This window comes from Papio anubis, chromosome 1 (assembly GCF_008728515.1).
Source record: "Papio anubis isolate 15944 chromosome 1, Panubis1.0, whole genome shotgun sequence".
Lineage (NCBI taxonomy): Eukaryota > Metazoa > Chordata > Mammalia > Primates > Cercopithecidae > Papio > Papio anubis.
The window spans coordinates 202,891,743-202,905,625 of NC_044976.1; positions in this window are offsets into that span (position 1 = coordinate 202,891,743).

Sequence of the window (13,883 nt, forward strand, 5' to 3'; positions counted from 1 at the left end):
AGTCAGTGGACCGGGAGGGGCAGACTTACCCTTAATCTGGGTGGGTGCCACGTAATCAGTTGCCAGCACAGCTAGAATTAAGCAAGCAGAAGAACGTGGAAGGACTAGATTGGCTAAGTCTTCCGACATTCATCTTTCTCCCGTGCTGGAGGCTTCCTGCCTTCAAACATCAGACTCTTTAGCTTTTAGACTCTTGGATTTACACCAGTGATTTGCCAGGGGTTCTTGGGCCTTCAGCCACAGACTGAAGGCTGCAGTCTCAGCTTCTCTACTTCTGAGGATCTGGGACTCGGACTGGCTTCTTTGCTCTTCAGCTTGCAAATGGCCTATTGTGGGACTTAACTTTGTGATCGTGTGAGTCAATTCTCCTTAATAAACTCCCTTTCACACATACAGATATCCGATTAGTCCTATCCCTCTAGAGAACCCTGACTAATACAATGCATTTAATATAATTTAATAAAATTTGATTAAAATGAAAATGGCAATATAAGACACAGACCCAAGGAGACCAATAATTTGTTTACTCTTTAGGGTATTCAGACACAGACTAAAATTAAGAAATTTAACAATTGATTTGTGATTTTGGTAGCCACTTTCCAAATGAATGTTCAAACAAACACATTTCTTTTTCACTCAGAAGAATTGGATTTAGTGGGTTTCCATCCCTAAAAATACTAACTTTTTTATCTTGAAATATGAAAAGTTATTTATTCCCTTGAATGTGCCATAGCTTCCCACCTCTGTGCTAGAGTTATCTCTGTGAGTGGCTCCTGTCTTAATAATCTGCCTTAACCTGTTGATGCTCAGTTCTGTGATTTCCCTTCTTTGCCAAAACTTCGTGTCATCGAACCAATCTTTCTCTCCTTATTCAGTGTATTTCTATCGATTGAGTCTATAATGGTTAATTTCATGTTAACTTAACTGGGCCAGGGGTGCCTAGGCACTGGGCTGGACATCATCTTGGGTGTTTCTGTGCAGGTGTTTCTGGATGAGCAAAGCACATTCTCTCCCTGATGTGGAGGTCCGGGGGCCCAATCCAACCAACTGAGATCTGAGTAGAACAAAAAGGCTGAGAAGAGGGAACTCTTCCTTCATGATGGCCTTCAAGCTGGGGCATTATTTTTATTCCTTCCCTTGAAACTCAAACTAAAACATCACTTTGGCCTGAGTCTCAAGCCTGCAGGCCTATGGACTGAAATTATGTCATCAGCTCTCCTGGGTTTCTAGCTTGCAACTCACCCTGAAAGTCTTGGGACTTAGCTTCCATAATCTCATGAGCTAATCCCTTATAATAAAACTCTTTTGATTTATCTAATACAGGGTCATTTTCTATATTGAAAAAAATAAAGAAAAGAAAAATGAGTGAGTCTTGTTGCTTCTTACCAAAAGAAAACAAAACAAAAAACCAGAAACAAATGTATAATTTTATTGGACCCCAGTGCCACCTCTCGTCATCATCTTCATTTTTTGATTCATTCTCTATCTTAGGTGTCAGTGGTCTGTGGCCACAATCCCATTTGCTAAACGCTAGGTTTTGGATCCTTTACAAATCTGGCTTCTCCCCACTCCACGGAAATTGTAGTTATGAGGAAATGAATGATCTCTTGATTGCAAAGACCTTTATTCCCTTTTCAGTTCTTATTCTTTTGGCCCCTTTTGTGTTAACATTACTAGTAAAATATTCCTTTAAAATTACAAAAGGCCAGGTGTGGTGACTGTCTCATGTATCCGTATGAAGAGACCCCCAAACAGGCTTTGTGTGAGCAACAAGGCTGTTTATTTCACCTGGGTGCAGGTGGGCTGAGTTTGAAAAAGGAGTCAGCAAGGGTGGTGGGATTATCATTAGTTCTTACAGGTTTTGGGATAGGCGGTAGAGTTAAGAGCAATATTTTTGGGGCAGGGGTGGATCTCACAAAGTACATTCTTAAGGGTGGGGAGAATTACAAAGAAGGAAGGATGGGGGAGATCATAAAGAACCTTCTTAAGGGTAGGGGAGATTACAAAGTACATTGATCAGTTAGGGTAGGGCAGAAACAAATCACAATGGTGGAATGTCATCAGTTAAGGCTAATTTCACTTCTTTGGTGGATCTTCAGTTGCTTCAGGCCATCTGGATATATATGTGCAGGCCACTGGGATTATGATGGCTTAGCTTGGGCTCAGAGGCCTGACATTCCTGTCTTCTTAGATTAATAAGAAAAATAAAACAAAATGGTGGTGAAGTGTTGAGGTGGCAAAAAGTTTTGGGGGTGGTATGGAGAGATAATGGGTGATGTTTCTCAGGGCTGCTTCAAGCGGGATTGGGGCAGCATGGGAACCTAGAGTGGGAGAGATTAAACTGAAGAAAGATTTTGGGGTGAGGCATGATATTGTGGGGTTGTTAGAAGGAGCATTTGTCATATATAATTATTGGTGATGGCCTGGATGTGGTTTTGTATGAATTGAGAAACTAAACGAAAGACACAAGGTCCAAATAAGAGAAGGAGAAAAACAGGTATTAAAGGACCAAGAATTGGGAGTACCCAGGACATCCAATTATAGCGTGTCCAAGGGGGTTCAGCATAATTACTTGCTTGGTTGGCACAAGTTTAGGCTCTATCCTTGTGTTTTTTTATGTTGTCATATACCATGCCAGATTGATTTAGGTAAAAATAGCACTCCTCATTTAAAAATAGTACAGTCTCCCCTTCTTTTAGCAGTAAGTTGAGGCCTCTGAGATTTTGGAGGAAAGAGAAATGCAAAACAGCAACTGTTTGTTAAGGATTAGAAACAGCTAGGAGAGAGTGAGATTGATAGTGTGGTGGAGATAGCTGGGGAGAGGTAGAGGGTGGCATAAGAACAGGAACCGGAATAAGAGTAAGTATAAAAGTGAAGAATAGGACTTCATCAGGGTGAAAGTATTGGAGGGTACCTTGCCACTGAAGATCTTCTATCCACTTCAAGAGAGACTTAAGGGTGGTGATTTGCAGTAAAACCAGGAGCCACTAAATACCAAGAGCCTGAGAAACTGCTTGGGTGATTTGACTAATAAAGGCCGGTCCGTTGTCAGACTGTATAGAGGTGGGAAGGCCAAACTGAGGAATTATGTCTGACAGAAGGGAAGAAATGACCGCGGTGGCCTTCTCAGACCCTGTAGGAAAGGCCTCTACCCATCCAGTGAAAGTGTCTACCCAGACCAAAAGGTATTTTAGTTTCCTGACTCGAGGCATGTGAGTAAAGTCAATTTGCCTGTCCTGGGCAGGGGCAAATCCCCTAGCTTGGTGTGTAGGGAAGGGAGGGGGCCTGAACCCTCTCTGAGGAGTAGTAGAATAGCAAATGGAACGCTGAGAAGTGATTTCCTTGAGGATAGATTTCCATGATGGAAAGGAAATGAGAGGTTCTAAGAGGCGGGCTAGCGGCTTGTAACCTACATGAAGAGGTTATGAAATGAAGAGAATAGAATAGAATGGGCCTGTGAGACTGGAAGGAGATATTTTCCTTGGTCCAAGAACCATTTGCCTCGTGTGGGAAGAGATAGGTGGAAGTTTCAGTGAGGGAGTAAGTGGGAGTGGCCAGATGAGAAGGAGAAAAGCTGCCGAGAGGGATAGAAGTTGGAACACTAGCTGCTTTTTTAGCTACCTTATCAGCATAAGCCTTGCCCCTGAGCGATGGGATCTGATGCCTTTTGATGACGTTTGCAGTGAATGACTCCAGCTTCCTTTGGAAGTGAATGACTCCGGCTTTGAGAAGAGTTTTTATTAAAGACGCATTAATTATGGAGGGCCCTTGCATAGTGAGGAAACCTTTCAGCCCATAAAACAGCATGGTGGTGCAGGATATGGGGTCATTATAAATATTGATGTGTAGTCCCTTTGCAAGAGTGAGGGCCTGAGTTAAGGCAATGAGTTCGGCTTGCTGAGAGGTAGTGGAGGGGAGCAGAGCAGTAGCCTCAATGATAGATGTGATCAGGTTGAGGCACAGGAAAGAAGGAAACGTGGGGAAATGGAGTGAATGTCAGGTGGATCAGAGAGATACAGTCATAGGGGTCAGCTGTGGTATCTGGAATAATGTGGGAGACCGGATTGAAGTCCGGGCCAGGAACAATGGTAACTGTGGGAGACTCCAAAAAGAGTGAGTACAGCTGAAGGAGCCAGGCAGCAGAAAGTATATGTGTCAGGTGTGAAGAAGAAAATAGATTTTGGAAGTTATGAGAACTGTAGAGAGTGAGTTGAGCATAGTTTGTGATTTTGAAGGCCTCTAAAAGTATTAGGGCGGCAGCAGCCACCGCACACAGACATGAGGGCTGGGCTAAAACAGTAAGGTCAAGTTGTTTGGACAGAAAGTCTACAGGGCGCAGTCCTGGCTTTTGTGTAAGAACCCCGACTGCATAGCCCTGCACTTTGGCTGTGTGTAATGAAAAGGGTCGGGACGAAGTTAGGGAGTTAGTGTGGGGGCTGTTATTAAGGAACGGAAAGAGGAGTGGTGAAAGGATTTAGGATCTATGGGGTCAGTTAAGTTTGGTGTTGTGAGCTTACATAATGGTTTACTCAGTATGGTAAAACTAGGTATCCAAAGGCAGAAGTAGCTAACCATGCCTAGGAAAGAAAGGAATTGTTTTGTAGAAGGGGTTCGGGTTTGGGAGATTAGCCAGACATGATCAGCAGGGAGAGCAGGTTTGTTTTCATGAAGAATTATGCCGAGATAGGTAACAGATGAGGAAGAAATCTGGGCTTCACTGAAGTAATGGGGGCTGTCCACGAAGCCTTGTGGCCATACAGCCCAGGTAATTTGTTGAACCTGATGGGTGTTAGGGTCAGTCCAAGTGAAAGCGAAGAGAGGCTGGGGTGAAGTATGCAAAGGAATAGTAAAGAAAGCACGTTTGAAATCCAGAACAGAATACTGGGTTGTGGAGATGTTGTGGAGGGAGGTATTGATGATAGGAGAGTACATGGGTTTGGCACCACAGGGTGGATTGACAAGACAATTTGGTTGATAACGCGCAGATCCTGAACTAACCTGTAAGACTTGTCCAGTTTTTGGACAGGTAAAACGGGGGAGTTGTAAGGAGAGTTTACAGGCTTTAAAAGGCCATGCTGTAACAGGTGAGTGATAACAGGCTTTAATCCTTTTAGAGTGTGCTGTGGGATGGGATATTGGCGTTGAGCAGGGTAAGGGTGATTAGGTTTTAATGGGATAGTAAGGGGTGCATGATCAGTCGCCAAGGAGGGAATAGAGGCAACAGACGCCTCTATTGGTTTAAGGTGGGGAGATACAAGGGGAGGATGTGAAGGAGGCTTTGAACTGGGGTAAAAGGTGGCAATGAGGTGTGCCTGTAGCCCAAGAATAGTCAGGGAAACAGATAATTTAGTTAAAATGTCTCGACCTAATAAGGGAGCTGGGCAGGTGGGGATAACTAAAAAGGAGTACATAAAAGAATGTTGTCCAAGTTGGCACCAGAGTTGGGGAGTTTTAAGAGGTTTAGGAGCCTGGCCGTCAATACCCACAACAGTTATGGAGGCAAGGGAAACATGCCATTGAAAAGAAGGTAATGTGGAGTGGGTAGCCTGCATATTGATTAAGAAGGGGGCGGACTTACCCTCCACTGTAAGAGTTACCCAAAGCGTCCGTGATGGTCCAGGAGGCTTCCGAGGCAATGGGGTAGCGTCAGTCTTCAGCCGCTAAGTCGAGAAGATCTGTGAAGGAGTCAGTCAGAGCCTTGGGCCTAGTTGGACAGTCCAGTTTCCAGTGGGGTCCCTCACAGATGGGACACTGCTTAGGAGGAATCCCGTGCTGCGGGCATTCCTTGGCCCAGTGGCCAGATTTCCGGCACTTGAAGCAAGATCCTGGGGGAGGCATGAGACATCAATCAAATACCTTTAAGAAATACATTGGTTTGGTCCACAAAGGCCGGACAACTAAAAGTGGAGATGGGTGGATGGGGGGGGGGGGGGGGGGGGGCGGGGGCTCCAGGTTACAGGTGAATTTAAACATTTTCTGATTGACAATTGGTTGAGTTTGTCTAAAGACTTGGGATTGATAGAGGCGAGTGTTCAGGTTAATATAAAAATTGTGGAGACTGAAGTTCTTATAGTGGCTGCCATTAGAGACAGATGACAAATGTTTCCTATTCAGATCTTCATTAATCTCTTCAGGATTGGGAGGGTGTGAAAGAAAAAGATCTAGCTACGTTAATAGAGATTCTTTACAGTTGTAAATTTTCCCCCACAATGAGCAACTTTGCAGGACCATTTCAAAATATGGCAAATAAACATGTTTTGGGGGTAAAATATTTGGATTTTCTTCCTTGTCTCATAATATTATGCCAGAGTCAGGTCGGAAAGTAAGTCATGATATATAGGGTTAAATAAAACCCATCTGATGAGAATTTGTGATTTGTAGGGCATGACTCCCCAGACCCCTTATATAGGAATTTGGACAAGATAAAAAAATTCAGAGCTTAATCTTAGGTTTCTTACAGATTCTCTTGGGAGAAGAGCTGGCAAGGCCTGAATATGACATTTTAAGCCCCTGGACTTCTCTATCATTCTGTCCTGAGGCGTGTCTAGCCCAAAGAGTATGAAAAACATACTTCTCAAAGCCAAATCAATCCAGAGTTAAGATATATTGGGGGTTAAATGACCAGAAGAGTGGGCTTGGCATTGGGAAAAAATACCTTTTTCTATCTTTGGTTTAGTCTTCTATTCAGGAACATTCTATCCTGGAATAAGGTAGGAGCTTTGACAAGTCCTGTGAATGCTATTAGATAGAATTTTAGCATAGAAATAGATAGCTCTGGCTGGGCGCGGTGGCTCACGCCTGTAATCCCAGCAGTTTGGGAGGCCGAGGTGGGCGGATCACGAGGTCAGGAGATCGAGACCATACTGGCTAACATGGTGAAACCCCGTCTCTACTAAAAATACAAAAAAAATTAGCTGGTCATGGTGGCGGGCGCCTGTAGTCCCAGCTACTCGGGAGACTGAGGCAGGAGAATGGTGTGAACCTGGGAGGCGAAGCTTGCAGTGAACCAAGATCGTGCCACTGCACTCCAGCCTGGGGGACAGAGTGAGACTCTATCTCAAAAAAAAAAAAAAAAAAAAAAAAAAAAAGAAAAAAGAAAAAAGAAAGAGATAGCTCTGAAGGAGTTAATTTGCCTCTCTGGGTTTCCATTTTCTAGAATCTAATGTGAGCATGCGAGTTGAGACATTCTCTAAGATTCCTTCCAATTCTGAAATTTTGTGACCCTGTGCACAGAAATAAATAAGTTCTTCTTCTGACTTGTCTCATCTGCATGAACTCTCATATCCAATTATCATGTTTCAAAGAAACACGTAGTGATGGGCCATGACATCCCTGGTGGAAACTGGGTTTTCACAAGAGGAAAGGATAAACTGATAAGCAGCAGAACTTTCTGGGAATTAGAGGAGCCAAAGTGGTGAACTTTATCAGATATAAAACAAGAAGGAAATGAGTAGTTTGGGTTACTATAGTAAAGGTCAGTGGAAAGGTCCAAGCTTAGAATCAATAAGCATGAGATTACAGAAAGGCACTCTTTAAACCATGGTTTTTCAGCCTTGGCACTACTGACATTCTGGACCTGATAATCCTTCATTGTAAGGACATATTCCATTTTCCCTTAGTAATAACATATTGCAAAACTACAGTATAATATAACAAGCAGGATACTGACATTGACCCATTCAAGAAACAGCATTTCCATCACTGCAAGGATTTCTAATATTGTTCTTTTATAAACACACTCGCTCCTCTCTGCATCTCCTCTTCCCCCCATCCTTACCCCTGGCAACCAATTATCTATTTTCCATTTGTACAGTTTTTTCATTTTAAAAATGTAATACAAGTGGAATCATACAACATGATGCTGCCTTCTAGGATTAACTTTGTTTACACTCAGCATATTTCAGTGGTTTGTGTGTATCAGGACTTGATTCCTTTCCTTTTCTGAGTAGTATTCCATAATATGGTGATATCACAGTTTGTTTAAACATTCACCAATTGAAGGAAATCCAGATGGTCTCCAAATTTTTTTTTTTTTTTGAGGCAGGGTCTTGCTCTGTTACCCAGGCTGGAGTACAGTGGTGTGATCTCGGCTCACTGCAACCTCCACCTCCCAGGTTCAAGCGATTCTCCTGCCTCAGCCTCCTGAGTAGCTGGGATTACAGGCACCTGCCACCATACCCAGCTAATTTTTGTACTTTTAGTAGAGATGGGGATTTACCTTGTTGGCCAGGCTGGTCTCGAACTCCTGATTTCAGATGATCTGCCTGCCTCGGCCTCCCAAAATGTTGGGATTACAGGTGTGAGCCACTGTGCCCAGCCTCCAGGTTTTGACTATTATTAATAAAACTGCTATATGCAACTGTGTTTAGGTTTTTACATGAACACGTGTTTTAATGTTGGGGGGTAAATATCCAGGAGTGTAATGGCTGAGTCATATGATAGCTGCATATTTAGTGCTTTTAAACACTGCCGGGTTGTTTTCCACAGTGGCTGTACCATTGTATATTCTTATCAGAAAGGTGTTAGTGATCAGTTTCTTCTCGTTCTCACCAACATTTGGTGTTGTCACTATTCTTTTTTTTTCAATTTTAGACATTCTAATATGTGTGCAGTGATATCTCATTGTGGCTTCAATTGCATATCCCTACTGGCTAATGGTGTTGATCATCTTTTCATGGATTTATTTGTCATCTGTATGTCTCCTTCAGTGAAACATCTCTTCATGTCTTTGTCTATTTTCTAATTGGATTGTTTGTTTGTTTATTTATTTATTTTACCATTAAGTTAGGAGGGTTCTTTACAAAGTAAAGATACTAGTCTTTCGTTAGATATATGGATTGAAAATATCTTTGCCAGTCTGTAGCTTGTATTTTAATCCTCTTCTCAAGGCTTTACACAAAGCAAAAGTTTTAAATTTTGATGAAGTCCAATTCATCAATTTTTCTTTTTATGAATCATGCTTTTAGTGTTCAGCCTAAGAACTTTGGCCTAGCTCTAGAGCCAGAATACTTTCTCATTTTTTTCCTTTTAAGTTTTATAGTTTTACATTTGACATTTAAGTCTATGATCAATTTTCGGTTACTTTTTTATTAGCTATGAGACTTTGATCAGGGTGTTTTTTTTTTTTTTTTTTTTTTTTTTTTGACTGTGAATGTGCACTTGCCCTTTGTGCCTTTGGCAAAAATTCATTTGGGAATATTTGTGCTGGTCTGTTTCTTAATTCTCTATTCTGTTCCATTCATTTATGTGTCGATCCTCCTCTAATATCATACAGTCTTAATTACTGCAGATACATAATAAATCTTGAAATTGGGTAGACTGATTCCTCCAATGTTATTATTTTTCAAAATTGTTTTACTATTCAAATCCTTTTGCTTTTCATGTAAATTTTGGAATAATCTTGTCTCTATCTACAAAAAATCTTATTGAGTTTTGATAAAAATTTAATTAAACACGTATAACAATTTGGGGAGAACAGATATCAGTAAAGATGTTGAGTCTTTCAATCCATGAAAATCCAAGTCTCTCCATTTATTTAGTTCTTCTTTGATTTCTTCCATCAACATGTCATTGTTTTCAACATACAAGTCCTGTACATATTTCGCTAGATTTACATCAAAGTATTTCATTTTTCTGAGCAATTACACATTTTTTTTGTATTTGTAATTTTGGCGTCCCTTTGTTTGTTCCTACTATGTGGAAATACAATTGATTTTGAATGTTTATATTGTAATTGTGTGATTTTGCTGAATTCACATATTAGATCTGGAAGGATTTTGTACATTTCTTGAGCTTTTCTATATGAATAATTAAATCATTTGCAAATAGGGATAGTTTTCATCTTTTATTTTAGTTTTTCATCTTTGCCTCTTTGTATGTCTTTTATTTATTTTTTTCTTGCTGTATTGCACTGGCCAGGACTTCCAGCACTATGTTGAAATAAGGAGGGTGGGAGCAGACATCCTTGCTTTGTTCCTACCCTTGGAGGAAAGCATTCAGTCTTTCACCATTAAGTATGGTATTATCTTAGGGTTTATGTGTATATTATTTATCAGGTTGAGACAGCTCCACTTTATTTCTATATTGCTGAATTCAATATGATAGTATTTAGTGTCTATAACCACAAGGAATATTAGTCCGTAGTTTTCTTTTGTTGCACTATCTTTGTCTGGTTTTGGTGTCAGGATAAAATTAGTTTCTTAAGATGGATTGGGAAGATTTCCCTCCTCTTCTATTTTGTGAAAGAGATTGTGTAGAATTAGTATTAATTATTTAAATATTTGATAGAATTCTCTACAGAACCTATCTTCCTTAAAGATTTCCTTTGTAGGAGTTTACAATTATTAATTTCCTTAGTAATTATGGCATTGTTCAAATTATTGGTTTCATATTTAGCAACCTGAATAAGTTGTGTGTACATGTTTAGAGATTCGTCAATTTTATCTAAGTTACAAAATTTATGTCTGTAGAATTTTTTGCAGCATTCCTCTTTTATCATTTCCATGCTTCAGGACCTGTAGTTATATCCCTTGTTTTACTCTTGATTTTGGTAATTTGCATCCCCTCCCTCTCTTTCTCTCTCTCAATCTCTCTTTCTCAGTCTTGGTAGGGGTTTGTCAATTTTATCTATCTTTTTAAAGAATTAGCTCTTTGTTCTTTGTTTTTCTCCCGGCTTCTCTGTTTTTAATTGCATTGATTTCTGCTTTTATCTTTATTATTTCTTTTCTTCTGCTAGATTTTTATTTTGCTCCTATTTTGTAGATTGAGGTAGGATTTAAATGATTGCTTTGAGACTTTTCCTGTTTCTGAATATATGTATTTTAGTGCTGTGACTCTCTTTCTCAGCACCACTTGAGCTGTGTCCTACAAAATTTGAGTTTCATTTTCATTCAGTTCAATGTATTTTTAATTTCTCTTGAAATTTCTTCTATGAATCATTTAATATTTAAAAATATTTGTTTAGTTTCCAAGTGTTTGGAATTTGTAATCTTTTTTTTTTTATAACAATTGTCTTAGTTCATTTGTATTGCTATGAAGAAGTACCTGAGACTGGGTAATTTATAAAGAAAAGAAGTTTATTTGGCTCACAGTTCTGTAGGATATACAAGAAGTATGGTGCTCACTGTTCTGCAGGCTGCTTGGCCTGTGGTGAGAGTGTCAGGCTGCTTTCATTGTAACAGAAGATGAAGAGGAGCCAGTGTGTGTGCACAGGTTACATGGCAAGAAAGGAAGCAAGAGAGAGCTGTTAATAAAACAAACAGACAAAAACAAAAACAAACAACAACAACAACAAAAAACAGCTCTCTTGGGAACTAATAGAGTGAGAATTCACTCACTGGTGCAAGAAAGGCACCAAGCCATTTGTAGGAGATCCACCCCCATGACCCTAACATCTCCCACTAGGTCCCACTTCTAACATTAACAATCAAATGTTAACATGAGGTTTGAAGGAGTCAAACACCCAAACTAAACTAACAATATATCAATAGATTAATAAATCAGTTGATGTATTTATTAACAGTAAAATAATAGGTTTCTCATTTGATTCCATTGTGATCAGATAACTTTTTAAAATTATTTTAATTCTTTTACAATTTTTGAGGTTTTTTTTATGGCTCAAGATATGATATATATCGGTATATGTTTCATGGGCAATTGAAAATAATGCATATTCTGTTGTTTAGGGTTGGAATGTTCTGTAACTGTCAAGTATAATTTATTTGTTGATGATTTTGTTGAATTTGTCTATATTGTTGCTGATTTTGTTGCCTTTTTTTTTTTGTTTTGTTTTGAGATGGAATCTCGCTCGGTCGCCCAGGCTGGAGTGCAGTGGCGCAATCTTGGTTCACTGCAAGCATCGCCTCCCGGGTTCACGCCATTCTCCTGCCTCAGCCTCGCAAGTAGCTGGGACTACAGGCACCTGCCACCACGCCCGGCTAATTTTTTGTATTTTTAGTAGAGATGGTGTTTCACCATGTTAGCCAGGATGGTCTCGATCTCCTAATCTTGTGATCTGCCTGCCTTGGCCTCCCAACGTGCTGGGATTACAGGTGTGAGCCACTGCGTCCAGTCTGTTGTTTTTAAATCAATCATGGAGGGAGGGACATTGAAGTCCCCATCTATACTTACAGATTGTCTTTTTCTCCTTTCATTTCTATCAGTTTTGCCTCACATATTTTGCAGTTCCATTGTTTGGTATATACACACTTAAGATTGTTATGTTCAGTTAGTGCATTGATCCCTTTATCCTTATGTAATGTCTGTCTCTGCCTCTGGTAAATTTTTTTGCTCTCAAGTCAACTTAATCTGATTAGTATAGCCATTCCTACTTTCTTTCAATTATTGTTTGCATAATATACTTTTTTCCAGTTTTTAACTTTCAACCTACCTATATCTTTACAGTTAAGGTGAGTTTCTTGCAGATAGTACGTATTTGAGTCATGTTTTCTCATCCACATTACTAATATGTCTTCTAATGATATACTTGACTATTTACATTTAAAGTAATTACCGGTATGTCAGGACTAAAGTTTGCCATGTTATTTTTTATTTTCTGTTTTTACTTTTTTGTGTAGGTAAATTTATATAACATAAACTTTATTATTTTTAAGTGTACAGTTCTACAGTATTAAGTACATTTACACTTTTGTGTAACTGCTACCACCATCCAGCTCCAGAAATGTTTTATCTTCCCCAACTGAAACGCTATACCCATCAAAGATCAACCCCCATTCCTGAACCCCTCAGCCTCTGGCAATTCCCATTTTACTTTTGGTTTCTATGAATTTGATACTCTAGATATCTCAAGTAATTGGAATCATACAGTGCTTGCCCTTTTGTGACTGACTTATTTCACTTAGCATAACATCATCAGGATTCATCCATGTTGTAGCATGTGTCCGCATTTTCTTTCTTTTTCTAAGGTTGAATTTCACTGTATGTGTATATAACATTTTGTTTATCTTTCCATGTGTGAATGGACAGGGGTTGCTTCCCTCTCTTGGCTATTATGAGTACTGCTGCTATAAACATGCATGTACAAATATCTATTCTAGTCCCTGCTTTCAATTATTTCGAATATACTCAGAAATTGAATTGCTGGGTCATATGGTAATTCCATGTTTGATTTTTTGTAGAAACTACCAAACCATTTGCCATAGCAACTGTACTTTCCTACATACATTCACATCAGCAATGCACAATTCTCCATATCCTTGTCAACTTATTTTCTGTTTTTTAAAACTAATAATCATCTTTCTGCTATTTTTCGTTTCTCTAGTTTTCTTTTTCCTGCTTTCTTATATGTTATTTGAATATTTTAAATAATTTGCTTTTTAATTATCTGTGGTGGTTTTGAAGGTATCCTTTTACAGAACTTATTTAGTGTTTGCTCCAGGTATTACCTTGTATAATTTCTCATAGTGTACTCGTGTAGTCATTTTACCAGTTTGAGTAAAGTATAGAAACCTTTCCATACTTTATATATCTTTACTTTTCTCTGTTTATAATTGTTTTAAATATTTCCTCTATATTCATTTAGAACTCATCAGATAGTACCATTTTTTCCCTTACAACATCAAACATAATTCAGCTAACTAGAGGGAAGAACGAATATGTATCATATTTACCTATATTTTTGCTTACCATATTCTTTCTTCCTGCTGGCTGTCCTGATGTAGAGCTGCAGGTTTTTCAGTGGTGTTTAGCTGAAATAGAGTGATTCTTGTCTAAAAGTATTCTGGCTTGATAGGCTCCTCCGTTCCTTCTTTTATTATTTTCTTTGTGTTTACATTATTTTCTTTAGCCATTCTTTTACAGTAGATCAGTCAACAACGAATTATGTTTGCTTTCATTTGAGAATGTCTTGATTTTTCTGTCATTAC